This window comes from Herpailurus yagouaroundi, unplaced genomic scaffold (genome assembly GCF_014898765.1).
Source record: "Herpailurus yagouaroundi ecotype Mexico unplaced genomic scaffold, PumYag 140, whole genome shotgun sequence".
Classification (NCBI taxonomy): Eukaryota; Metazoa; Chordata; class Mammalia; order Carnivora; family Felidae; genus Herpailurus; species Herpailurus yagouaroundi.
In genome coordinates, this window is record NW_024412395.1 from 45,319,741 (window position 1) to 45,333,547 (window position 13,807).

Sequence of the window (13,807 nt, forward strand, 5' to 3'; positions counted from 1 at the left end):
GCAAATGACTACTGGCAATATCAATAATTCAAGAACAGAAACAATGAAAATACAGAGGAATTGCATTTGGATACTTCTTCCTGTCAATCATCTTTGCCATATTCCTATTTGAACACACTGAAAATGAGGAAGACATCAGATCTACCCTTAAGTATGAGTAATAGTTTTCTATTTCCTTATACCGTTCACCCCAACTGAGCTTTTAAAACGCAGGTATCTTGGGTGTCTCTGCGTAGCTTAATATTTCAAGCTATGGAAATAATGTTTTAATATTGCATTGAAAATATATTTCATGCAATATACATGTACAGACTTTCTATTTTACATAAAGCAATATGCAAGCACCTGTGTGTATCTATAGAGAGTATTCAATGTATCAGATGAGTACATTCACAAATCATTTAAGTTGAGCTTTTCAAGTGATGTGAGCTACTGATACAAACTTGCTAATGATAATTATAGAACTGATGCTGATTTAGTCATTTCAAAAAAGCCACGGAGGCATAATTAGTGTCTGAATGGCCTCAATATTGCATTATTAGGAGGCTAGGGTGAAACTTGAAATGAGAACATCAAGGCTGATAACAGAAAAGAAAACATGAAATACATACATAATTCATTCTGAGATATTATAAAGGTTTATAACCAGAAACAATAATTTGCAGAAAGCATCTCATGTACTGGAGCCAACTGCAATCATTTGGTCAACCTGTTAAAGATCAAATAGTATATTCTTAGCTATTCTCAGTGGTGTCTTTGTAATAAAGTAGCAGCAAACAGACACTGTTTGCTTCTGGTCACTTTTAAAGAATGTTCAGTTTATCAGTAGGGACTTTAATCTCAACCTTAATAGAGTACAAAAGCCGCCTTGTTCCTGTGCTTCTCTCCTCAAGGCCACAAGCCATGTGCATTTTTTAAATTCAAAAGAAGAAAAATAAAATTCTTTTCCTGAGAACCCTAAATACTGTGGGTTTTTTTTCCCCAGATAGTAATTTTCATCCACCTTTCCTTTTTTCATACTTTTCTTCTCCTTCGTGTGTGTGTGCGTGCGTGTGTGTGTGTGCGTGTGTGTGTGTGAGTTGATACATAAATGCTCCACCATACTTTATAGTCATCACTGGAGTGAAGACATACAGAATGTCTATGAAGTATCCCCTGCATTGGACGCCTGCCAGGCCAGCCATTATCAAGTGACCTGGTGTGCTGGTTGACTAGAGCATTCTAACTCAAAAGCCCTCCTTTTTTGGTACTCTCTCCTGTTAGGGGGCAACAGATGTGAAGAATGACTCCCAAAACATGTAAAATGGAGAAATAGTCTGCAATCTTAGTCACTCTTTCTCATTAGCATAGGTACACAGATAATCAGACAAAGCCATCTCCAAATAGAATGCGTCTGCTATCTCAAATGCTTCCTAACAATGTGGTGGCCATTGTTGTTATTATCAGTTTCCAAAATCGGGTTGTACTGCGTAGGAGAAATCTGGGCTGTAGTTGACTAGTTATCATTGATAAGCATAACTATTATCTTTCATTTTCCAATGAGGTCTGATACCCATGAAACAATCAGATTTGCAACTATCTGGGTGAAGAGAGGGTGAAGAGAACCATAAGCAAGCCAGGATATGAGTTCTGGAAGAGAGGAATGAATGAGCCCTTAGGAAGACATAGGATTGTTATGTGGGTCAAATATGGTTTAGGAGGCTGGACTATCTTCTGGTCAAGTACTGGAGCCAATTAGCTTAATAAACAACAATCAAGTTAATTTATTGACTCTAGTCTTCCGACCCTCCCACAGTAACTGGCAAACACTGAATGTTTACTATGTCATTGGTAAATTCAGTCATTGACTTGCAGTCCAAGCGTGAGACAGCTGGCAATACCAGAAATCTGTTTTTGGGTTTTTATTTTAAATGCTTCCTACTCACTAATGTCAAGAAGTTACAGAGCTTTTCTATCCCACCATTTCCATACTGATGAATGGAGTAGCCAAATTCATGACTTTCAATAAGAATGCTTTTGGCTCCTAACAAAAGAAGGAACAATCCACAGCAGCTTAAGTGCTAATGAATTTATCATCTCCCATCAGAAATTTGTGAGTAGGGCATTTCTCAGTTTCTGCTCTACTATCTTGAACATTTTGGTGACATTTCCTCCCCATTATATGTGCAACCGTTTCAGATATCACTAGAGACAAGACTACATGCCATGGACGAAGAGGAGTGTTGTTTTCCATATCTCCTCATTTCTAAGGAAAACCCTTTCCCAGAAGCCATCAGGGGACTTACTCTTACCATTATTGGGTCACATTTCTGTGTTTGAACCATGATGAGCAGGGGAGTGAGATGCTGGGAGTGGCTGAGATGAATCATAAACCGGTACCTATTCCGAGAAAGTGGTCACCAATTGATAAGCACACAAATACATTTGAAGTCCTATCATCAAGAAAGAAGAAGCTGAGCTGTGGCCGCAGAGTTTATAAAATGGTTGTATAGGGCCACCATTCTGTGTAATGCCCCAAATCCCATTGTTACCCCAGTTGCTGTGAATGTTGCTCCCCTCACCCCCCACCCCCACCCCGGGGTTGTTACATGACAGAACGAAAGTGCTTGCACATTACAACCTGTATATGAACAACAAACAGACCCTCTTTTACTTCCTGTACTTTCTAGCCCAGCTGTATGGGTAGGAATCAGTTTCTTACGATCTAATTTATATCCTTATTTTTAGAACCGACTTTTCCTAAGTTTCAAAGGCTCATAGCACAGGTATGAGGCCATCATTTCAGAAGTGATCAGGAGTCTGGGATGTGGGAACTCCTATTCTGAACATTAATTAAAACATTTAAATGCTTTCCAATTTAAGCAGATAATAGAGATGGTGATTGGTCAAATATAATAGTAAAATTAATGAAATATCAACTTTCTTTAAAAATTTAAACTAATAGGGGCGCCTGGGTGGCTCAGTCGGTTGGGCGTCCGACTTCAGCTCAGGTCACGATCTCGCAGTCCGTGAGTTCGAGCCCCGCGTCGGGCTCTGGGCTGATGGCTCAGAGCCTGGAGCCTGTTTCCGGTTCTGTGTCTCCCTCTCTCTCTGCCCCTCCCCCGTTCATGCTCTGTCTCTCTCTGTCTCAAAAATAAATAAACGTTAAAAAAAATTTAAAAAAAAAATTTAAACTAATAGAGCACGTGACAGACCCTCAGTAAATATTTGTTGAATGATTGAATGAATGGAGTTAAGTCCACTGAGCTGAGAAACAGCAAAAGAGGTAAAATTAAGATACTCCCTGATAGTCCAACCAGCTATTCTTAGCACCTGGAGAGAAGAGGGAATTAAAAACTGCAACAGAAAAAAATTGCAACAGAAATAACTTGGGATAGACACTATTGCATCAGCAAAGAAGTAAAGCATTGGGCCGTTACAAGTTCTGTTATGGAATCTGGAGATTTTATTTCATTTTTTTGTTTTAATTGTACTTTTAAAATTTTATTATTATTATTATTATTATTATTTTTTTTTTTGGTAATCTGGGGATTTTAAGGTAAGACTTAACTTTTACCTGTGATGACAAAGTATGGATAGTGAACTCAAACTTGTAAAATGTCATTGTACTGTATTGACAAACAGAAGAATAAGGACAGCTTTTACTTGAAACAATTTTCTATGGAATCATTACCAATGTTTACCTCCCAGAAGGAGGGCCGGGGAGGGAAAGGGGACGGAAAAGTGGAGGGATAAGAAGCCATGCATGAATACTGAATCATTTTAAATGTATTGGAGGCATGATTTCAACTTTAAAAAATGCCTGCCTACAAATACCGTTTCGAAAATAAAAACTATACTTTTAATTATTATAAGTATACCTTTTAAAGCTAAACAATTGAGCATCATGTTCCTGTCAGACACCATCGTGAAGGCTACTTGTGCCTCTCTTGCCACAGCGAGAGCAACGTTTTTCCTTCTTCCCTTTTCCATTCTTTCCTGAAATATTCTTGAATTTTATCTACCTCTATAATTAAACATGCATTAAACCTACTTTCAGGGTAATAATATTCCAGAAGATTGGTGTTGGCTGTGTGTCTTAGTGGGTGTAGTATTGAAGAACAACAAAATCTAGACACAAACTGTATGAGATTTTTCTGTAACTTCTGTGCAGTCGAAACAGTCACGTTGCTCAATCAAGCTAAACTCAGTCTTTTCAATTTCTCCTAGTCTCTTTTGGAGATGCGCTCAGTTAACTTAGGAATCTTTTTTCCTTTCTCTTTCCCTTCGTGTGGGGGGCATTCTAGGGCCTGGTTTGGGCATGGAAGCCTTGGCCCACAGCCACACTCTGTCTTCACGAAGGCTGAATTCATTCTACTCAGCCTTGGTGCCTCAACTCTATCTCAGATGTATCTGCAGTAGCATCTATGATCCTTTTGTGTGGCCTTCAGCTTGTGTGATCCAAGTTACATCTGGTCAGGTGTCCTGTCAATACATGCACATGTGCTTTCTTTTCCACTGAAATTCTCTCAGCCTTTTTTGCCTCTCTCTCAGAGGCTCCCTAATCTTTTGGATATTTCCCCACACCACTTTTGATGTCTGCCCTCCTCAGAGGGCAGTCAGTCCTTAGGCCTATCCTTACTCATTGCTCCTACTGCACAGACATTTGTGAGAACAGAGGATGGGAAGGGGGCAGAAGAAGCCTGTGTCTATAACTCAGCCCTATCCTCTCACACTCCTTTTATGCCCGAAGCCCTTCCCTTTCACCACTATCCTCTTCCATCTCTTCCCCTTCCTTCAGTCCAGATGGAATTTTTAATTTTTCTCTGTATTGGAAAAAGAGTCCTTTATTTTATCTTGTATCCTTTTCAACTCAATAATTTTTGGCATCCACTTTCTTCTTATCACTTGTAAGAAGACGCTTTTCATTTGTAATTTTCAGAAACGTACTCCCTCAAGATCCTTTGTCTTTCCTGGTTTTCAAGATTATTTGTCTCTATGATTGGAACTCAAAGCGGACTCTTTCCTGCCTTCACTCTATCTTCCCTCCCCTGGATCATGGTGAATGGTGCCATAAGGGTAATAGACATAACCACGGAGGATGCCCCAGAGGACGAAACATCAGGTAATGTCTCAAAACACCAGCATATTCACATGCCAGAATGGAAGAAATTGCCAGAGAGAAACATCTCAAACCTCTCAGAAAATAGGTAATGATTAATTGTTCTCACACAGTTTGCCAACATACCATTTTTTTTTTATTTTTTTTTTCAACGTTTATTTATTTTTGCGACAGAGAGAGACAGAGCATGAACGGGGGAGGGGCAGAGAGAGAGGGAGACACAGAATCGGAAACAGGCTCCAGGCTCTGAGCCATCAGCCCAGAGCCCGACGCGGGGCTCGAACTCACGGACCGCGAGATCGTGACCTGGCTGAAGTCGGACGCTCAACCGACTGCGCCACCCAGGCGCCCCATGCCAACATACCATTTAGAACCAGTTGTTGGATGATACTTTAGTTACCAAGCAGCACTGAACATAACAACAGACATCTCCGCTAGGTTTCTTTTCCTCATTTTTTATGTGGGCGTTTGTGTCTCCAACATTCTTAAAGTGATCTCTGCGGATGAGCAAATAGGAATTCGTTATGGGATATCCACTGAGCTAGGGTTTTTATGTAACTTAGTTCCTATAATTTGGGGGGAAAAGTTATTCTCATCTCTATTTTCAGGTAAGAAGACTGAGTCTCAAAAAGGATAAATAATTTGCACCAAGGGCAGAAATCTAGTGAATGGTGGGACTGTATGGAACATATTATTCCCACTTCTATTCTGTTCCAAAGTCTTTGCGGCGCTTTTTATTACATCTTGCTCTTATCCCTCTCACTTGCAGTGCTGCTGTATGCCCTTGTGCCTTGCTGAACTTAGCTCTAGTATGTACATACCCAGAATCAGTGTCATGACTGCTAGGAAATTGCTCAATACTTTTCAGACTTGTTCAGGCAAAATTTCCCATCCTAATTAGATTTGAAGTTCCTCATGCTATAAAGCAGAGCTGAAACACTGTACAGCAGAGCTCTGCTTGTTTATTGTTCGGTTAAACTGCTAGATCTTGACTACATTTTGTTTTCAAATGTCAACCCCTTATTAAATTGATGGAGGCAAGGGGGACAAGTCGGACCGATGTGTTTCTATTTTTTATGTTCAGTTTCCTTCATTTGCTTGAGAAATGTTCACGATTCAAAATCTGTGAAGTTTTCAACAATCCAGTTTTCACTCGTTTCTTTGGCCAAACTAAAAATAATAAACATTGATGGGGTGTCTGGGTGGCTCAGTCGGCTAAGCGTCCAACTTCAGCTCAGGTCATGATCTCACAGCTTGTGAGTTCAAGCCCCGCATCAGGCTCTGTGCTGAAAGCTCGGAGATTCTGTGTCTCCTTCTCTCTTTGCACCCCCTCCTCTTTGCCCGCCCCCCACTCGTGCTCTGTCTCTGAAAAATGAATAAGCCTTAAAAATTTTTAAAAATGGCAAACATTGAAAATGACTTCGACTCCTCTACAGGTATTTTTTTCTATTTCCTCTTCTGCTTCTCTTCTTTTTGTTTTCTCCCTGTAACTGACTTTTTCTCTTACATCACAGTCATCCTTTTCAGAAAATAAAGATATGCAATGTGGAATTTATTCAGGTCTGAGGTTAAAATTGAAGCAGAATTATATATGTATATATAATGTATTATAATATACATATACAAATTCAAAGCATGTTTCCAAGAACCTTGATAACTTTAATGTGCTTTTGAAAAGTGAGCACTTCTTTGTCTCCACCAAAGCAAATGTGGAAATCTAGAACTAAATCTCTATCTATGGGTAAATCATAAGGCTGGAGGGGGTATTTAATATTCCTTAGGGCAGCATTTCTCAAAGTGTGGTCTCAATCCCCTACGTTAGAGCTGTCTAGGAGAGGTTATTGGTCCCTATTCCAGACCAACTGAATCAGAATCTCTTGGAAGAGAATCATGGAATCTACTTTTAACGTGCCCCTGTGTTGATTCTTTAACAAACTTAAATTTGAGGACTTCTTCCCTATGGCATAGCTCTAATGACTCCCACCCTCAAGCGAGAATCACATTTATAAAATTCCAAGGAGCTTGAATCCATTTATACTTGGTCATCTATCCTTCCTTCATTTCCTCCCTCTATCTTTCCTCCCACTTCCCCCTCCTTTCTTTTCTTCTTTTCCATATACATGGGTAGATAGATATGTAGATGTCCGAGAGAGAGAAAGAATACCCATTATCTGTTATCAGATAACACAAACATGAAACGTAATGATACCTCTTGCCCCACTTTAAGTAGAAAAGGATCTTCCACATTCTTATACTCAGCAATCCCTAGGTACAGCTAAGACTTTGCTTCTTTATGGGGTTGTTCCTTGTCTTAGTGGTTCTTCACTTAATCTCCTCTCAAGATCTTTTTGTCCTTCGGTTGATAAATGCCAATATTGCTGCACAGAGGTATAAAGTGCATAGGACCATGATGAAGAGACATATTGGTCCCAACGCTGTATCTTTTATCGGGGCATATTATAACGGGCCTAAAACTACATTTTCTCATCATTTGATACCCAAGTCTTTTTATCTGCCTTCATACTCAGCTAGACATGGACTCCATGGCTGGCGAGGATAAAGATTACCTATGCGATGACCTTCAGTCTTCCGAGAGGTAACCCTGTTCACTCCCACACACACGTATGCACACACAATTTGGGCTAAATATCAATAGCTCTTCAGAGACACAGCTTAGACACTATTTGCCCCGTGAAATTTTCCCAAATCACCAAATCTAAAGGAGTTTTCCCTCTTATGGTTTGTGCGCTGCATATTGCCACTAAGCACACTATGTCAGTATCTTTTCTGGTCTCTGTCTTAGTCCACACTTCAAACATTTTAAGAACTGAAATTAGTTTCTATAATATCATCAGGCCCCAAAACAGTTCCTAATTCACAGTAGGTACTCGTTGAAATCTCCTGAATAAATGATTAAAAGTACAATTATTTACCATAAAAGCAAGTTTGTGTAGGCATAAGTATAGCTATTACTCTTTGACAACAGGAAATTATTTTTGAATGCCATAGGTGTTCAATAAATATATGTTCAATAACTATTAAGCCAATAAACACATTGTTCAGAAGTGTAGCTAAATTCATTTTACCATGGGGGTCGTTACATTCTATTAAACACACCAACCCTATTAAAGGCATGCACTTACACACGTTCACACCTGTGTATTTTCTTATAGTACTTTATTGGGAAATAGCTTGCATTTAATTTCCGTCTTTGCAAACTGAGAAGAGAGAAAATATCTTATACATAAGTAGCTGCCTAGTAAATGCCATGCAGGATGATTCCACTGCAGTGTGGAATCTGATCTCTAATGTGTGTGTGTGTGTGTGTGTGTGTGTATACATACCTATGTCTAAGTAATTTTAAAAGACATATTTCTGCATGCATATGTATCTATGAATGTACATATGTTCATGTATATGTGTATATGTGCGTGTATCCATATAGTTTCCTAAACTATGTAGTTTATGGATATAAATAGAGAAAGGAGAGAAAAGGAGCTATCTAGTTTTCAGGAACTACAGGAGATTTAAGCAAACTGACATTTCTGTGTAGTAGCAAAATGATTTTTTTGGTTTAGAACTACTACAGGACTGGCCATAAGAAGTAATGTTACAGAGTAGTTATTAACACATATGTATTGTCAAAATTTTGTCTCTTTTCCTTTCCTTTTAGTTTCTTCGGCTGTTTTACTTCTTTCCCCTTATTTGCTGCTCCCTTGTTCTTTAAACAACTCTTCACCTCAAATAGATACACAAAAAGCATATTGAGAAGGAACAATGACTAAATCGTGTGCCTTTGGTGAGGTTCCATATAAACGGCTCTGGTCAAAGGATGCTTGCTAGAATTCAGAAGGGAGCTTGCGTTTACCATATCTTCCTTATCACTATATTCTCAGGCAGAGGAGTCAATAGAGGTACCGTATCTACATCTACAGAAAACACAATCCTGTCCCAACTCCTGAAGCTTCTTGCTGGGCTAAGCCACATGCTATCCAAGATTTGATTGGTCGCAAGTAAACAAAGGCGCGAAGATTCCTGACATTGGAAAATGCATTTGGAAATTTCCATCCAATACTCACCCTCTCCATGGCAGACACCTGTCTTTGAGCTAAGGAGGGGAGGGGTGCCAGGATTTTATTCTCTAGAACTGCACCTTAATTGTTCCTTGTAACCTATGAAGGGAAATGAGTCAAGGTCGTGAACTAGTAACAGCAATCTCTGCTGTGTGTTCTACTCTGTGTCAGCTAATGGGATCTCACCTGATGGAATAGATACAGAGGTATGATTTGGTGCTTCTGACTCAGGGGGATCTGCTCATTGTAGAAAAAGAAAGGCTGCTTGCTTCATTTTGCAGGTTATCACTCTCAGCCTTGATATGCTTGGCATCTGTGTCCTCCTGAAATTGTCTTATTACCTTGTGAATGGGCACCATGCCATGCTAGCAGATGGGCATAAAGAATGCCAGAAACCTGGGCTGTGTATCATTTTTGAGTACTAGTGTCCAGAAATCTATGACATTTTAAATGCAGCTTTTGAGCTTGAAGCACACTTGGAGAGAACGTTAGCACACTCAGGGGCTTGTCAGATAATAGACAGTACTCTAATATGCTGAAGGTGGGGATGTTATGAGAAGGGCAGGTCCAGATCCTGTACTTCTCTCTCTTGATCTTTCTAACACCATCAGGATGTCGTATTTAATTACTGGAAATTTGTTCTAAGAAACACCTAGGGCCATGTCTCAGGTGGCAAGACACTGGAGAAACACCATGGGCTTTGTTGACCACCGACAATTTACTTAACCTCTCTAAGCCTAAGTTTTATCATTTAGAAGAAGTGAATTCAGATAACAAATTATAGAGTGTTAGGTATTTGTATACGTACCTCACAGAGTCCTTGTGCAAATGAAATGTGGCAGTGCTTAAGAAAATGCTCTGTGGCTTGCACAGTACCGTTCAAATATTAGTTATGAGGGCTTTTTTTTTTTTTTTCCTTTGACCTGTCAGTAACCTGGCTAACTTTCTTATTGCTGATCGCAGTTCTGAGGAAGAGAATGTCACGATTGCATTTGGACATCAGAGGTTCTTGCCACTGAGTTGCAGACGAGAGGTTAATAATGAGCTATGTTTTGACAAAAACAGTTTTTCTAGAATGGAAAGGGCTAGGTCTCCATGAAATCTTCACTGGGCAGACTAGCAGCAGGGCAATTTGTAGACCACATTTATGCCGCCCAAGAAAAGAGGCGACCTGAGAAACATTCTGGTGACTTTTAGGCATTATAGACAGCTGATCTAGTCCCCGTGGATCCCAAAGTGAAATTCTGGGTGTAAATCATTGAGAGTAGCTTCCAATGCGGGTCAGTGCCAGTTGACTAGTTGCTCAGCTCTTTGTTTCATATTGGTTTTGGCCTTTTGTGCCCAGATTCCTGACGATGTTCCATTTGACTTATAGTTTTTGTGTTTAATATAATTTACTCAGTATATTAACATAGATGAGAACGATATCATTGCACAACATGGATCATAGATCTTGCATGATAGGAAGCAAAAAATTACTACCTCTACCAAGCTCTACGATCTGAGGTTGAGAGAATTTGGCACTAGCTTCCCAGCCAGCCCTTTTTTGGAATGTGCTTTGGTGATTGATTTTTGTAGACTGGATTCGTCTTTTCTTCTGCCAGTGAGCCAGTTTTGTGTGTGTTGAGTGAGGGGGAGGAGATAAACAATGAAGGGCCTCCCCCACAAACTTTTGTGAGTGAATATAATGTGAAAAAGTGATTTCTTATTAGTGGAACTCATCTCAATGTGAAGTTCATTTATGACCAATGACACTGAAAAATTGGTACATACTTAAGAAAAAACAAAACTGGGGCACCTGGGTGGCTCGGTCAGTTGAGTGTCCGACTTCGGCTCAGGTCGTGATCTCGCGGTCCGTGAGTTCGAGCCCTGCGTCGGGCTCTGTGCTGACAGCTCAGAGCCTGGAGCCTGGTTCAGATTCTGTGTCTCCCTCTCTCTCTGCCCCTGCCCAGCTCATGCTCTGTCTCTCTCTCTGTCTGTCAAAAATAAATAAAACATTAAAAAAAATTTTTAAATAAAAAAAGAAAAAAAACCAAAATTCTTAACAAGATCTTATATAGCCGTTTTCTTTTCCAAGATTTTTCTCATTTTTTATTTTACATACCAATTTAAACATTTTTTTAAAGTTCATATGTTTATTTTGAGATAAAAAAGAGAGAGAGAGAGAGAGTGGGAGGGGCAGAGAGAGAGGGTGAGAGAGAGAATCCCAAGCAGGCTCTGTACTGGCAGATGTGGGGCTTGAACTCATGAGCCATGAGACCATGACCTGAACTGAAACCGAATTGGATGCCTAACTAATTGAGCCACTCAGGCGCCCCTATATACCAGTTTAAATGTACGGTGTTGCCCTTTCAGTTTTACGAAGTGTTCATGTCTGAGCAGACACAGTAGTGAAAAGAAAAATCCATATTTTAAGTTCACCTCTATTTACTCTGAGTACATTTTCAGCTGGTAAACTACCAATGGCTAATCCGAGACCAGGGAATCCAAATGGTGATTATGTTCAAATGAAATTATTTCTTAAATTCGTTATCTTCCTTTAAAATTTTTCCAACAATATTTTTAGAAAAATACATTCAACTAGGGTAATAGGGTGGATTTCGTATTGAAACAATACAGCTCTCCTTTTAGGGAACTAATTAGGTTGGAGAATAAAAATGATATTAATTATTGAATTAGTGTTAACTTCTTAAGTTTAGGAAAAATTTAAATATGCCTTAAGTAAAACAGCACTGATTAATATTTCAGAAGTATTATTATGACAGGAATAAAAATAAATGATATTAAAACTATACAAGTAGAGGATAGTTTCAATGCAACTGACATCACGTATCAATTTTCTGTCTGGTTTGACACATTAATTGTCTTTTTACCACTAAGAATTCCCTCGGGAAAGTGTAACAACAATAACAAAAATAATAAAAAATTTAAATATGCCCAAATCATTCGTACAGTCTGAGCAATGAGCTTTTTATGTGTCTGACTACTTATGAAATGCTAGAAAACTCTGCAGATCTGGGGAGAGGAAAGCATTTGTTTCTTTCTCTAAGCCTCCTGCCATCTCATTTAGCTGTTTTGACATTATCTACATATGGACATAACCATTACCAATATCTTTCTAACTGTTGTAATAACACATTCTTGTTATTTTAATGTCTCTCGATTGGTGGGTCAGTGTAAGTGATTAGAATAGCGTAAGTGTATGTGGACTTAATACTGTAATTTCATTGTAAATATTGAGTAGTATACTTCCATATAGACAATAAGTCTCTGCTGGCTGTACTTTTCCAGGCAGTAGATGAACTCTGACGCTTGTCCATCGACCCCTACCTAGTAATTTCTTGTGATTCCGAAATGAAACAACTTTTTTAGAACAGTCTTTTTTAAAATTTTATTAGTATAATAAATAGCACTAAATAGAACTCCTTCACTAAGTATAGGCAGGTTGAAATGAAAATATTAGTGGCTGATATTTACAGAGTGTTTTAGGGTTTACAAAGCCCTTTCATCTACCTTATTTTATTGAAAAAGGGACTTGGGACTCAAGGGAGTTAAATGATTTGTCTAAGATCCCATAGCGTGGTGGGTGGTACCGGGTAGATAGGCTTCCTCTGACCCCAAACCTCAGGCCTTTTCCAGTGCTACACCATTTTCCCTGCAGAGTGCTCAAGAGTAAGGGTGTTTGGGTCAGAGGATCTGGGTGTGAATTCTGACACGTAGATTAACCTTGGGCATGACGTTCAACATCTTAGTCCCTCTAAGTGGGGAAACTCTCCGTCACACTTTACACGGTTATGAGGAGGAAACAAAACACATTACTGTATTGCTTCTAGCACAGTGCCTGGCATATTGTAATCATTACATAAATATGGGTTACGGTTAACATGGAAAATCAAGCACTTACTTAGGTTTACTAGCCATTGTGTGTATATTTGTGTTTTGGCTTTCCTCAAGGCTTTCAAGTTTCTCAAGAGAAATAACGTTCAATTCATTTATATTCTCTGTGGATGCTAGAAAAATGCTCTTGTAATGAATGTGGCAGTTGAATGATGCTAGATAAAGCTTTTGGAACGGATGTTGAAATGAATGAAAACAAAATGTTTCAATATGGCACTTAATTAAACTATTGGAAGTAATTGGAACTCATTCTAAGCATCTATTCTAGAGAATATGAATAACTAAAAATCTGAATTTTTGTCACCGTAGTCCAATTGGTAGTTGTGCCTTCTGAATTTGGATGCCAAAACTTTAATTGTTATTCACTGATACAGAAACTCTCTGCCTTCACATATAATCATTTTAATTTTTGCATATCTAGGCTTTTCATGTTTTGGCAGTTCTTTCAGACAAATATTCATATGCACCATTGAAACCAAAATATGTAATATCTAATTGAGTTTACCAAACAGTTAGATCTGATTGTTTATAGGTCTTTCACATTTGGTAACATATTTTGTCATCGGCATGGAGTCAAACACACGTCTAAAAATCTTTGACCCACTTTTTTTTTAAAAGACTTTTTGTCATATAAGGTAAGCAAAGTTAAAACAACTTCCTCTAAAGATTTGAAGCTGTTCCATCTGGAAGTGGAAGAAAGAAAGAAAAAAAACAACAACAACAATATACACTGTAT